We start from the raw sequence: 15,439 nt of genomic DNA on the forward strand, positions 1-15,439 counted from the left end.
GGCCTCAACATCAAACAAGATGACTATTCAAGAAGATAATCCACAACTAACTAAAATAAAAGAAATAAATTACAAGAATCAAGTGTATTGTCATTAACTGAATATTATATTATTTTTAGATTTACTACTATATGTACTTAAGAGTTGTTCTAACATAGCAAGAAATTTAGACTCAAATTTTAAGATATTTTAATTGAAAAGTTATTTAGATAACTTTTCCGGATATGTTCATGAATACAAAAAAAATCTTATCTTTTGATTTTACTGGGAAAATTAGATGTTAATGTATTTTATTTTTTCCAAGAGTTTTTTTTTATGGTTTTCTTACCAACATTAAAGCTACAGGTTTGTAATTTCCATAGCTCGTCCCATACCTTAGCACTGCTATCTGAAATTGTCATAATTGTGTTTACGTAGACCCTTGTGATATCAAAGTTATAAAGATCTTTAGGAAAAATGGGTCTAAAAATTGGATTAAACAATTTTATTTAAAACATTATTAAAATTACCAAAATATCACTCAGTTATAAATTACAAATAAAGAAAGAATAAAGAATCTGTATACAACAGGAGGTCAGTTTAAAAGAAAGAAACAACTAGAGGAAACTAGAGCAACTTTCTTCTAATCTATATGCTTTTGACTTTCCTTGAACCAACGTAAGTAATTAAGTTATAAATATAACTGAATATTTTCTTATATATCCCAAATCACTACCAATTTTCTTGCTCAACTGGCCACCTTTATTTATAGAGCAATTACAACTATAATTTATATGCAAGTGTTAGCAAACCAGAATATTATTCTTTTTTCTTATTTGTAGTAGAGGCAAGTTAAAGTTCAGCAGCTAATAATTTCTCTGCAAATAAAATACCTCTATATGTAAAACTATTTATTCCTGAAATCATTTTCTTTCTCTCTTTCTCTCTTTCTGTGTATTTTTCTTGTTTCTCCTTCTCTCTCTTTCTCTCTGTCTCTCTCTCCAGGGTAAGAAGTATTTTTAAAAAAATCTACAGTTTCATTTTGAAACCATTTTTCTTCTACTTAATAAAAAAGGGATGCTTTCATTCATTTATATATTAAATCATTTATTTATTTAATGAATAGATATGACTATATATTCATTAAAATATGTATTTTATATATTTAATGAGATATATTCATTAAATAAATTCACTAAATGAATGATATATATAATATATGATATATAAATAAATAATTATATATATATACACACACACATAAAACTTGAAAAACAAGTACAGCATACTTGTTTCTCAAGTTACAATTAACCAGAGAGAATACATTTCATCTCCCACAGAGATTAAATTCTGGTGAGGAACTGTATTAGCTGAAGTATTAAGGCTAAGTTAGTGACATTGTTTGTTACTATCAGGTAGCATTTATAGAAAATAGAGTAATTATTCAGTTGTTGGTGGGGAGTGTGAAATGTGTGAAAAATTGAAACAAAATGATAAATATTTATGTCCATAAATTTTATTGTGAAAAAAATCAAATAACTCAAAGTTACATTACCCTGACAATTGTCTCAGTTTTTCCACCCCGCAGATTTAATCAAGGAGGCAACAGTAATTGCATTTTTTACTAGAGTCTTCTCACGCTTTTTAAGTTCTGTGAAGAAATGCAATCTCAGTAACTCCTATAACCAAAGCATGGACCATTTATTGTTGCATTATTGGTGGTTCAAGTGCTGTAACAAAATATAAACCAGGTGATTTAAAAACAATACAAATTTATCTCTCACAGTTCTGGAGACTGGAAAGTCCAAGATCATGGTGCCTGAGGATTCAGTGTCTGGTAAGGGCTCATTTCCTGGTATGTAGTAGGTTGTCTTTTTGACTGTGTCTTCACATGGTGAAAAGGAAAAACTCTGGTCTCCTCAGTCCCTTATAAGGGCACTAATCCCATTCACAAGAGCTCCATTCTCATGACCTAATAAACTCTCAAAAGCCCTACCTCACTGTACCATCATACTGGGGATAAGGGGTCAATGTATGAATTTTTGTAGAACATAAATATTCAGATCATAGCAGCTGTGAAACAAATTAATCACAAACTTAATACCATAAGCAACAATAAGCTTTCATTATTTTACAGTTTCTTTCTTTTTTTTTTTTTTTTTTTGAGACAGAGTCTTACTCTGTTGCCCAGGCTGGAGTGCAGTGTTACAATCACGGCTCACTGCAAGTTCCACCTCACGGGTTCATGCCATTCTCCTGCCTCAGCCTCCTGAGCAGCTGGGACTATGGGTGCCTGCCACCACGCCCAGCTAAATTTTTTTGTATTTTTAGTAGAGATGGGGTTTCACTGTGTTAGCCAGGATGATCTCAATCTCCTGACCTCGTGATCTTCCTGACTCAGCCTCCCAAAGTGCTGGGATTACAGGCATGAGCCACCATGCCTGGCCTATTTTAGAGTTTCTATAGGTATAAGTTCAGAAACAGTTTGGCTGAGCAGTTCTGTCTCTCATGAAATTAAAGTGGAGATGGCTACTAAGGTTTCAGTCATCTGAAGGCTTGACTGGGGCTGGAAGATCTGCTTCCAAGGAGTTCTTACTGCAAGGCCAGAGTTCCTTTCCACATAGACTTCTCCAGAGGGCTGCCTGACTGTCCTCATGATTTGGCTACTATCTTCCTTAAGGATGAATGATTCAGGAGAGAGCAAGGAAGGACTGCCAAATCTTTTATAACCAAGCCTCAGAGCCACACATCATTACTTCTGCAATATATTATTGGCTACACAGGTGGACCCTATTTAATGTGGGAGAGGAATACATAAAAAGGTAGATATCATGAGGTGAAAATCATTGGAGACCATCTTGGAAGCTGTCTAACACAACAAGAATTATTTTATTTATGATTTATTTGAAGTCTTTTTTTATTTATAATCTGTTTTACTTGGAATGATTGGTTATCAGACTCAGCACGTTTTCAAATCTGTATAACAGATGCTATCTTGTTTGTCATTAGGTAAGTTCACCTGAAACCCTCAGGCAAGCCGTTCAGAACTAATGCCTGTTGTAATTCCCTTATTTCTTATGTGATTTAAATTGTGAAAAGCCCATATTTCTTTTGAAAAATCATTGCTTGTCTTTTGTCTCTGATGTTAGCATGTTTTCAGGCAATGTTTTTGAAGTTAAATATATTTGTTGTTTAGAGATGACTTTTCTCTGCCATTTTATTTTACATACAAGGGTACTAGTATCCAGAGAGGTCAAGTGGCTAAGGATGCAAAATTTGTAATAAAATTTAGGTTTTCTGAATCTTAATCTTTAGTATTTCCTTTACAACTTGCTGGTAGGTGGATAGTTTTTAATAATTGCATACCTCTATAAGAACACATTCATAAATTTAGCATTAAAGATTTGTAGGCTTCTTATAATGGAACACTTCACAATGCCAGCAGCTACAAGCTTTTCTCTGTATGATTTCCTTCTTTTCATTATGCTGAAGTTTCAGCTCAGCATTTCAAACACCTAAGGCAATGAAATGGAACTTACCCCAAAGAGAAAACAAAAACAGTGAAAATTTCTGGGAAAATTGTAATCTTACACGTGTTGATATCAAAGTCCTGAAAACAAAATAAAATTTTAGAAAAATTCAACAGTATAATTCCTGTGTTATTTGATATTCTTTACTGAATAAATAACAAGTAAAGACTATAGAATCATTCAACCTAAAAATATACACATATATGTTTCCTTCAGCCTTTAATGTCAACTTCACACATGTAGGTTTGGAAATATATTTCATTCCCTTTCAAATAAAGAATGGCTTTTCTCTTCTCCAACCAGATTATTTGTGTTATTAATAAAAGCAGCATGCCTAAGGGTTGAATCACTTCAGGAGTTGTAAATCAAGTGTAAAATGAAAGTTCATTTGTGGGTGGAAGAAATAATGCAGAGAGAATAGCAGGTCACCAACTATTGAACTTAGTGTATTGACATATGACACAACATTTTGTGATTCTTTAGCAGTTCATCTGTTCTCGACTTTTTGTCCTTTACAATAATATTACAAAACAAGAGAATACCAAAAAGGCTAAAACAAAATAAAATTATGTAATAGGATGTCTTAAGCTTTGTTTTTTACTTTATCGCTTCATCAGAATAACTAATATGTGGTAGCATATCTTTAAAATGACCATGATGGATGCAAAAAGAACTACTTCATACTGCTTCATATTTCAAAAGTAAGTGCTTTGTAAAAACAAAGAGCAACTTGTGTTTATAGTCAGAATTTAGCTTTTTTTATTCCTTTTTTGAGACAGTATATCTTGTTCTGTCATCTAGGCTGGAGTGCCATGCCACGATCACGGCTCACTGCAGTCTCTACCTTTTGGGCTCAAGCCAACTTCCAGCCTCAGCCTCCCAAGTAGCTGGGACCTCAGGTGCACACCACCAAACCCAGTTAATTTATTTTTATATTTTGTAGAGACGAGGTCTCCCTATGTTGCCTAGGCTGCTCTTGAACTCCTAAATTCTAAGTAATCCTCTAGTCTCAGCCTCCCAAAGTGGTGGGATTATCTGTGTAAGCCACCATGCCCAGTCAGAATTTAGCGTGTAACATTTAGTATTTCACACCAAACGTAACATCTCATAATGCAGCACCATTTAAAAATAAACTTTGATTTTAGAACACTTTTATGTTTACAAGGAAATGGAGCAAATGGCTTAAAGAGTTTCCATACACTTCACGCTGTGTTTTCCCTCTTATTAACGTCTTACACAAATATGTTACAATTAATAAACCAATACTGATATATTATTATTAACAAAAGTACATACTTTTTAAAAAAAAATTTACTTTAATAGCTTCTTCCGGTTCCAGGATTCTATGTTACATTTAGTAAGGCATTCAAATAGGAAAATAAGTCAAACTACCTCTCTTCACTGATGATAAGATTCTATAACTAGATTTCCTAAAGTCTCTGCCAGAAGGCTCCTAGAACTGATAAATTTCTTTAGTAAAGTTTAAGGATATAGAATCAATGTACAAAAATCAGTAGCATTTCTATATGCCGACATCCAGGCTGAGACTGAAATTAAGAACACAATCCCAGTTACAATAGCCATACAGAAAATGAAATATTTAGAATATTTAGGCATATAGCTAACCAAAGACATGAAAGATCTCTACAAGGAAAACTACAAAACAAAATCAGAGATAATACAAATAAATGGAAAAACATTCCATGCTCATGTACTGGAAGAATCAATATTGTAAAAATGGCCAAACTGCCCAAAGCAATTGACGAATTTGACATTATTCCTATCAAATTACTGATGTCCTTCTTCACAGAATCATGTCTTCATGTGCTATTTTTAGCTGTGACAGTTACTTTGATTTTTCTTGTTTATGATTACCTTTGGAGTTTTGGTAAATACAAGTTAGGTACTATGTAGAGGGTATTTCTATTAAAATTTGTTTGGTGACTTTCTTATGGTTAAACTTGTTTGTGTTCTTGGAAGGAAGACCAAAGATGTAAAGAATAACGTGGTTTTTTTTTGTAAGTCACCCATATCATTGGCTAATTAATGTTATTATAATTCTCTAGTCTATCTATTATGTGTTCAACTCCATAGTGTTCCTATGCACCTTTGGACTTAAATCCAGGTATATTATTACTCAAGTGTGTGAGATTAGCTTGATCTTCTTGAAGTATAGATAAATGCCTACAGACTAGTTTGATACAGTCTTTAGGCTTTTGTGATATATTAATCAAACTATGTGATTTAACTATCCAAGTTCCTTTATAAATTTTAGAACAAGAAGCCCTGAAAATTATATTCAGCTTGATGACTGTAATATAAACATTATCATCTCCATCAGTACTGTACATATTAAAGACTCCATGTTATTTTGTAAATCAGAATAAATTTCCTAAGCTAGATTCTCATTGAATTAGTTTAATAAATGCTTATTAACAGTATTCATTTGAATTTTATAATTCTATCTATATTTTTCTCTCATAACTAGTAAAATTCAATTTTGATTCAGTAAGTTCTGAATATATTATCTATATTGCCTGTTCTGTAAAACTATTTCCTGGGAGTGGAATTTCATAGGACTTGTCTATCAAATATAGTATGTGCATATAAGCCAGCTCCTCTGGATGTGTTAACTGGATATGTGAAACATAAGAGCCTTTATAATATGTAATAAAATTTAGTTGAAATATACTTAACATTATATTCCATTTGCCACATGAATTAATAATATGTAAGGTAGAAAATCAAGTTTAAAAAATTTGGTTGAAGTTGTTCTTTTTAAAGTTCTTTTTTTTTTTTTTTGAGATGGAGTCTCACTCTGTTGCCCAGGCTGGAGGGCAGTGGCGTGATCTCAGCTCACTGCAACCTCCAGCTCCTGGGTTCAAATGATTCTCCTGCCTCAGCCTCCTGAGTAGCTGGGGCTACAGGCGTGAATAAGCTGTAACACACTCTATCAAGGCCCTGTATATATATTTTATATGACAGTAATCAGTAATCACAATAGCTGGATTATCACTTTCGAGACATCCAAAGTATATAGTCTTTCATGAGAAAGAGAGGTTTTAAGAATGAGTGCATAAACTGCCTACTGTTGACATTAGTGCTGCATTGAAACACTTGACCGTGGTTCAAATGTAGCTAAGAACAGTACTTCTCAAAGTCACCTGAAAATGTTGCTAAAACACAGATTTCTTAATTTTCTAAGGCCCATACCTGGAAATTCTGATTCAGTTGTTTGGTAGGGGCCTGAAAATTTGCATTTCTAACAAGGCCCAGATAATATTGATGCTTCTGTTCTCCCTTTCATACTTTAAAAAAGCAAATAGGTAGTAATAAACTCTTACAAGAGTGGATCTCTTCTTTTAGGGATAATATTCTGGGAATGAAGTTAGATACATAAATTAAAGAACAAATTCCAAGGGAAAAAATGGTGATAGTTCCAGTGAAATTTAACTAATCTGTCATATTGAAATTATTTGTATTTTCTCATGTATCATGTATTCTAAAGCAACATGCCCCAAAAGGCATAATAGTTTTGTATCATGGTGGTTCTGTAGGGATTTTGCAAACAGTTTTCAAGAATAATTCACTTTATGAAGCTCAATCTATGTTATTTCCTGATAATAATAAAGAATTAAGTAGACAAAAAGTTAGATACAAATAATATAGAAAATAACACTAATAATTTAGATTTTTTTGAAGTTTTATTTTCCCACTTTTTTTGTTGTTGAAATAGTATAAATTCATTTTTTTAACCTTTGTTTAAAGGAAGATTTTAATTTTTTTTGAGTGAGGATGACTTCTTTTCATATTGTGATTTCTAAATTTGTTTTTACATAATTTATGCAATCAAAATATATTATTCCTAGAGAATTAAATAACAGACAGGTGTTTATTTGGCATTTCAAAAGTAAAACATTGTGAGCAATTATTAAGCTATTGTTTTGGTTTAAGATGTTATGTAGAATAATAAAAAAGAAAAATAAATATTATTTGGCAATATATGCATACCACGTTTATATTTCATGCATAATGAAACTAACTTCTGAATATTTAAATCACAATGATAATCAAATAATGCTCATTGTTTGAGATAACACTACTAATATTATTATTCTAGCCTACATTTCCAGTAATAGATATTCAATTTAAAATAATCACTAGTTCAGAAATAATCTAATTAATTCTAAACCTATATGCCTATAAGAAGTCCTAGTTATCTCTACAATAAATTCATAGCTTCTTACACTAAATACATATGGCTTCCACAAAGATAAATATATTTGTAAACCTATTCACTGTAAATTTTCCTTTATAGCTTCTTTATAATTTTGCCTCAAAGCATCTTTCATCAAAAAAGAGAGAGTTCACTGGAATAAATTGAATTGCTTTGAAATGTGGTTTAGATGCTTTCACACTATAATATATTTTTTTAAAGCATGTCTTTGAGAATTTAGTAATTTTCAGATAGTTTCATCACATATTCATTTCAACTAAGGCATAATTACAAGGAGAATCAAGCTATAGTGGGACAATAAACAAGATGAATGCCAAAATGCAATTTCCTGAGTTTATGTCAATTCTCACTAGAGCTATACAACACTTTGGATATAAAATTCTATACAAAAAAAATTTAATGTTTCCAATAAAATCTATATTCTAGAATAAATAATATTTTATGTTGATATAACTGTAAATCAGCTTTAGCATGAGATATGAACAATATTTTTATGAGTTACATGTATTTGAAAAGGTTGACCTTTATCCAAACTATTTTTCTTCAATACCAATGAATAATTATTAAAACATAATTATAAATTTTTTAAAATTAAGTCCAATTAATTCAGAATACTATGTGATAAAATGACCAATATTTGCAAGAAATTCGAACCCAATTTATATTGTATTTTTAACACTTCTAAAATAGAATTAAACATTTTTTGATACTCTTTACACCCTGACCATTCTGAGGAAATATAAAACCTTTAATTCCATTTTGACAATGTAAGTAATTTCCTGCACATTTTTAAAATCTCATTTTGCCTGAATATCAAATGAAACTAAAAATTATGAACAAAGAACACAATGATTCTTTCATAATATAGAAGAAATAAAAGATAGACTTGAAAATGGCATAGTTCCAAATATATGCATCAAAACCTGATAATTTACAGACCTCTTTCTTATTATTATTTTATTTTATTGGAGAGGAGTGAGGGGTAAAATATGGAAGAAGCAGAGAGAGTGAGAACAGGGGATTTCTTCTGGTGATGCAAGAACAGGGATCTAGGGAGCCAGTTAGCAGTGGAGAAAGAGGTAGCATTACCAGTTTTGCTGAAACTATACTGCAGTGATTACGTACCATACATCCCATAAATTCCATTCCTATAGCAACAGGGATGATGTGTCCTCTGAGTCATGTTATGGTTTGCTACCTTAGCAGTTCTGATGAATTTCAGGCTCTTCTGAATCTGCCCTTCAGGTGTTGTTTGAACTGATTTATTCTGCATAACGTTGTTGAAAGAATGGGGTCCAAAGAGAGAAATTCCATTTTTCTTATCATTGGATTTAGGCTTTTCCCACTGGAGCTAATCCTGGATGCATGTGGAATTTGAATAAGTTAATAAAATTATGTTTGTCATTTTAAAATAAAATTTCTTCCTAGCTTCTAATTTCTCAATACATAGTGTCAGTTACTGAGATCTTGTTGCATTTGCATTTTCTGATTCTAGAACACCAGAAAAAACTACTGTATATTTTATTTTAGTAAAGGTAAAATAGTAGGACTATTTGAGCTTGAGTAGCAGTTAGCTAATTTTTTCATGGATTTTTGGTTTGAAGCATTTACATTTTATATCAGTGATATTAGCCACTCTGAAATAATGTGCACAACCTGAAATCACTGCAGATTCATGAATTACAACCAACTAGGGCTTCAATCTGATCTCTTAATATTCAAGTTTATTAATGTTAGTTATAAATCTTACTAGTTACTCAAAATAATGCACGAATCCAAGTCCTAGCAAGAGTCACAATTCAACACCATTATTTCAAATGAGCAGACTTTAATAAAGACACTGCTGAGATGCAAGGTCAACATTAAATAAAAACAAGAGATGGCAATGCACCCAGACACCAGCAATAGCAGGATACAATTACTCCTATGGTAGAGGGGCAAGGGAAGAAAGAGTGTTACCAATACAAAGTGAGAGCTGTAACCTGTGGTAGGGTCTGTCTGAAGCTGAGGTCCTGAGAGAATCAACTAGGATAAGAGGCACCAACACAATGAGTAGGAAAGAAATGATCCATTTGGTTTTTCCCATCCTCTGGTCTCTTTTCAGATCAGATTAAATGATGCCTCACCCAAACAAAGGCCAAAAAAAAAAAAAAAGAAAAGAGAGTTCAGAAGGTATCTCAGTGAGGCTCAGCATTGGAGAAACACAGCAGAAAAGAGGAAAACAGGTATGAGAAGAACTAACAAAAGAAATTAAAAAGTGCATAGATAAGGGAAAAACACACTGAACTCCCACGGTACAGTTTCATCAAATGTTGAGGTTTTTTTTCCCCCTATTTCTTTCAGACTTTACCATTAGCATCTCTGTGTTTCTAAGGAACTTATGCTCCATCAGGGGCCTTCCTTTTACTACTTGGCCCAAGTGCCCTATTTTAGAAGTCCACACCAATCACTCTCAACAAGGAAACTTTGCAACCTAAGGGCAAAAGGAAGAGTAGGAGGAAGAGATGGATAGGGAAAAGAGAAGAGGAAGGAAAGCAGAAAGGACATTTTTCTGGCATATTACATATAAACCTTTTCTTAATATGGTTCATGCTTACCTAAACTCTCCTTTTTAATACTCCATTGAATACTCCAATGCTTCTCCATTTCTGAGTATGATGAGACTAATTGTACAAATAGATTTTTGTTTTTTCTTATTTTTGAAATTTACCTTCACTGCTGAACACCATCTTGACTTGGCAAAGATTAAAACTCTCATAAGTGTTTTGTGTTTGTTTGCTTGGTGGTTTTTTTATTTATTTTTAATTTTTGTGGGTACTTAGTAGGTGTATACATTTATAAGCTCCATAAGATGTTTTGATATAGGTATGCAACGTGTAATAATCACATCATAGAGAATAGGGTATCCATCCCTTAAAGCATTTACCCTTTGTGTTACAAACAATCCAGTTATACTCTTTTAGTTATTTTGAAATTTACAGTTATATTATTACTGACTATAGCCCCTCTGTTGTGCTAGCAAACACTAGATCTTATTCATTCTTTCTAGCTATTTTTTTATACCCATTAACCATTCCCACCTCCTTCCCACTCTCAACTCCCCACTATCCTTCCAGGCCTCTGGTAAACATCTGTCTATTCTCCATCTCCATGATTTCAATTGTTTTGATGTTTAGACTCCACAAATAAGTGAGAATATACAATGTTTGCCTTTCTAGGCCTGGCTTATTTCACTTAAACATAATTAACACCAGTTTCATCCTTGTTGTTACAAATGACAGGCTCTCGTTCTTTTTTTATGGTTGAATATTCTCCACTGTGTATAAGTACCACGTTTTCTTTATCCATTCATCTATTGATGGACACTTAGATTGCTTCCAAATCTTGGCTACTGTGAACTGTGCTGCTACAAACATGAGAGTGTAAACATCTCTTCGGTATACTTATTTCATTTCTTTTGGTTATATGCCCAGCAGTGGAATTGCTGAATCATATGGGAGCTCTATTTTCAGTTTCTTGAGGAAACTCCGAACTGTTCTCTCTAGTGGCTATACTAATTTACATTCCTACCAATAGTGTATGAGAGTTCTCTTTCCTCCACATGCTCACAAGCATTTGTTATTGCCTGACTTTTGGATAAAAGCCATTGTAACTGGGGTGAGATAATACCTCATTGTAGTTTTGATTTGAATTTCTCTGATGTTCAATGATGTTGAGCAACTTTTCACATGCCTGTTTGTCATTTGTATGTCTTTATTTGAGAAATTTCTATTTAAATCTTTTGCCCCTTTTAATCAAATTATCAGATTTTTTAAGGGAGTTATTCAAGCTCCTTATATATTCTGGTTATTAATCCCTTGTCAAGTGAGTGTTTGCAATTATTTTCTCCCATTTAGCAGGGATGTTGTCTCTTCACTTTATTAATTGTTTCCTTTGCTATGCAAAAGCTTTTTAACTTGCTATGATCCCATCTGTCCATTCTCCCTTTGGTTTCCTGTTCTTGTGAGGTATTATTTATAAAATGTTTGCCCAGACCAATGTCCTGGAGAGGTTCCCCAATCTTTTAGCAGTTTTATAGTTTGAGGTCTTAGATTAAATCTTTTGTATATTTTGATTTTTTTATATGGTGAGAGATAGTGTCAAGTTTCATTTTTTCCGCATATAAATATCCAGTTTTTCTGGCACCATTTATTGAAGAGACTCCTTTCCTCAATGTATGTTCTTGGCACGTTGGCTGAAAGTGAGTTCACTGTAGTCTTGTGGATTTGTTTCTGGGTTCTCTATTCTGTTCCATTGGTCTGAGTCTGTTTTTATGCCAGTACCATGATGTTAAGCTTACTATAACTCTGTCGTATAATTTGTAGTCATATACTGGGATTCCTCCAGTTTTGCTCTTTTTGCTCAGGGTGGCTTTGGTGATTCTGGATCTTTTATGATTTCATACACATTTAGGATTGTTTGTTCTGTTTCAGTGAGGAGTGTCATTGATATTTTGATAGGGATTGAACTTAACCTGTAGATTGCATTGGGTAGTATTCACATTTTAATAATATTGATTTTTCCAAACCATACTCATGGGATAACTTTCAGATTTTTGTGTCCTCTTCAATTTCTTTCTTCAGTGTTTTATAGTTTTCATTGTAGAGATCTTTCATTCTTTGGTTAATTGTTCTGTATTTAATTTATGGCTACTGTAAATGGGATTACTTTTAAATCTCTTTTTCAGATTATTCATTGTTGGCATGTGAAAATGCAACTTATTTTTGCATGTTGATTTGTATCCTGCAACTTCACTGAATTTGTTTATCATTTCTAATAGTTTTTTGGTGGAGTCTTTAGTTTTTTCCAAATATGATATCATAGTATCTGCAAACAGTGATAATTTGACTTCTTCATTTCTAATTTGGACTCCCTTTATTTCTTTCCCTTGTCTGATTACTCCAGCTAGTACTTCTAGTACTATGTTGAATAACAGTGGTGACAGTGGGGATCCTTGTCATGTTTCAGATCTTTGAAAAAAAAGGTTGTCAGGTTTTCCACATTCGTTATGATACTAGCTGTGGGTCTGTCATATATGGCTTTTATTATGTTGAGTTATGTTCCTTCTATACCCATTTTCTCTAAGGTTTTTATGATAGAGGGATGTTGAATTTCAGCAAATGATTTTTCATCATTAATTGAAATGATCATATGGTTTTAGTTGTTCATTTTGTTGATGTGATGTATTACATTGATAAATTTGCATATGTTGAAACATCCTTGCATCCCAGGGATCAATCCCATTTGGTCATCTTAAATGATCTTTCTAATGCAGCAGTCCCCAACTTTTTTGGCACCAGGAACCCCGATTTTGTGTGTGTGTGTGTGTGTGTGTGTGTGTGTCTGTTGGCGGGGGGAGGCTCAGGATAATTCAGGCACACAACCTTTATTGTCTATTTCTATTATTGTTACATTCTAATATATAATGAAACAATTACACAATACACCAAAATGTAGAATCAGTGGGGGCTCTGAGCTTGTTTTCCTGCAACAAGAGGGTCTAATCTAGGGGTGACGGGAGATAGTGACACCCGAAGTGTTTGCTTATGTCCAATCTACTCCACAAACTTGTTTTGGTTGCTGTCACTGCATAAAACCCTGCTTCACAAAAATGGGATGTTGGAAATGGAGGTGGCTTTTCATTGCTTTTGTGAAAATCTCAGGATATTTTACCTTGACTCTAATATAGAATGAATGGAGATTTAAAGTTGTCTCATACATACTTTTAAGGTCATCATAATTTGCAATCTCAAGCAGGTGATCCTCTTCCAGCCTGGATAAAGCCCATTTACCTGGCTTATTCACAAGTGGGTTGTGGATCCATTGTTTCCCAGTTCTGGGGGCGTTTGTGTTGGAAAGTACTGCTCAAACTCTTTTGAAAGCTGAGATAGGTGATCATGCCCCAGCTGCAAGAAAGAAGGCCCTGGCTCAGTCTCTTTCAAAATCTCTGCTAATATTTAAACATGTCAAAAATACCAGTGTTCACTAGTTGTCCCCATAATTCCACTCACAGTTACTGTTCTCCCTCAAAGTGACAGATTGAGTTCATTTAGCACATTGAATATGTCACACAAGTAAGCAAGTATTGCAACCCATTCTGTGTCACTGAAATGTACTACCAGTGGTGACTGTTTTTGTAAAAGAAATCTCTAGAGTGGCTTTTACAACTCAAAAATTCTGTCCAGTGAAATACCTTTAGAAATCCATCTCACTTCTGTATATAAGAGAAGACATGTATAATCTGCATCCATCTCCTTACAGAGATGCATGAACAGATGAGTTAAGGGCATGTACCTTAATTGGTTGATAATTTTAACCACATCCTGCAAAATGTTGTTAAGTTCAGGTGACATTTTTTGGCTAGCCAGCATTTCTCTATGGATGACATGGTCTGTAAACTCACATGAAGAAGCAACCTTTTTGACCCAACTAGAGAAACCAGAAAGCTGTCCAATCTTGGCAGCTGCTAGGTCTGTGCATATATGTGCATAAAATTACCAATGCAGTTTTCCTGATATGTAATCATGCAAAAATTTGAATAGTTCTGCAGCTGTGGCATTGGTTGGTAACTGGTGTACATAACATATCTGCATGCTCATCATCCTGAAAAATGTACCTCATAAAAACAAGCATTGTTGCCTTGTTGTCAACATCAGTAGACTTGTCAACCTAGATTGCATACCACAGTGACTCATTAATCCTCTCTAACAATTGTGCTTCAATGTCCTCTGCTATTTCGTCAATTCATCTACTTATGGTGCCAGCCAAAAGAGAAACATGAGCCACCTTTTGAACTGCAGCCTCCCCCAACAGTTCACTGCAAATGTCCTTAGCACAGGCAGGATTAACACTTCACCAATAGTAGTGGGCTTCTTAGCTTTAGAAATTAGGTTAGCCACTAAGAATCATGTTCTCAGTGCAGACAAATTTGATGAAGTGATAACCTTCGATAATTCCTTCTGTTTTTTTGTTCTCATGTTTTTTTTTTTCTAACCCAAATGTCCAACAATGATAGACTGGATTAAGAAAATGTGGCACATATACACCATGGAATACTATGCAGCCATAAAAAATGATGAGTTCATGTCCTTTGTAGGGACATGGATGAAATTGGAAATCATCATTCTCAGTAAACTATCGCAAGAACAAAAAACCAAGCACCGCATATTCTCACTCATAGGTGGGAATTGAACAATGAGATCACATGGACACAGGAAGGGGAACATCACACTCTGGGGACTGTTGTGGGGTGGGGGGAGGGATAGCATCGGGAGATATACCTAATGCTAGATGACGAGTTAGTGGGTGCAGCGCACCAGTATGGCACACGTATACATATGTAACCTGCACAATGTGCACATGTACCCTAAAACTTATAATAATAAAAATAAATAAATAAAAGAAAAACATCAAAGCCTTGTCTTTCAATACAAGTTGCTTTGTCTCCATGTGGTAAAGCAGTTTTGAAGGTTTCAAGGCCTCATTTGATAGCAGGTCACCACACATTAAACAAAGTGGGCTTATAGAATGTGAATCACCTGTTACTATGAACCCATAATTTAAGTAGGACTCAGTATTTCCTTTTAAACACAGTTTTCTTTTTGTTGGCGGTTTTAAAGTATTCTGCAATCTCATCATTGTGTCTTTTGCCCTG

General features: G+C 33.6%; 1 long non-coding RNA gene across 1 annotated transcript in view; it reads left to right on the top strand.

The window, feature by feature from the left end:
- The window catches only part of LOC104002019 (uncharacterized), a 69,176-nt gene that overhangs the window by 17,835 nt on the left and 35,902 nt on the right, over positions 1-15,439 (top strand). Inside the window, exon 3 of the long non-coding RNA XR_674042.5 lies at positions 1,766-1,816. This is a non-coding gene — a long non-coding RNA (uncharacterized LOC104002019). The remainder of the gene's footprint in view (positions 1-1,765; positions 1,817-15,439) is intronic.

This window comes from Pan troglodytes, chromosome 15 (assembly GCF_028858775.2).
Source record: "Pan troglodytes isolate AG18354 chromosome 15, NHGRI_mPanTro3-v2.0_pri, whole genome shotgun sequence".
NCBI classification, from domain to species: Eukaryota; Metazoa; Chordata; class Mammalia; order Primates; family Hominidae; genus Pan; species Pan troglodytes.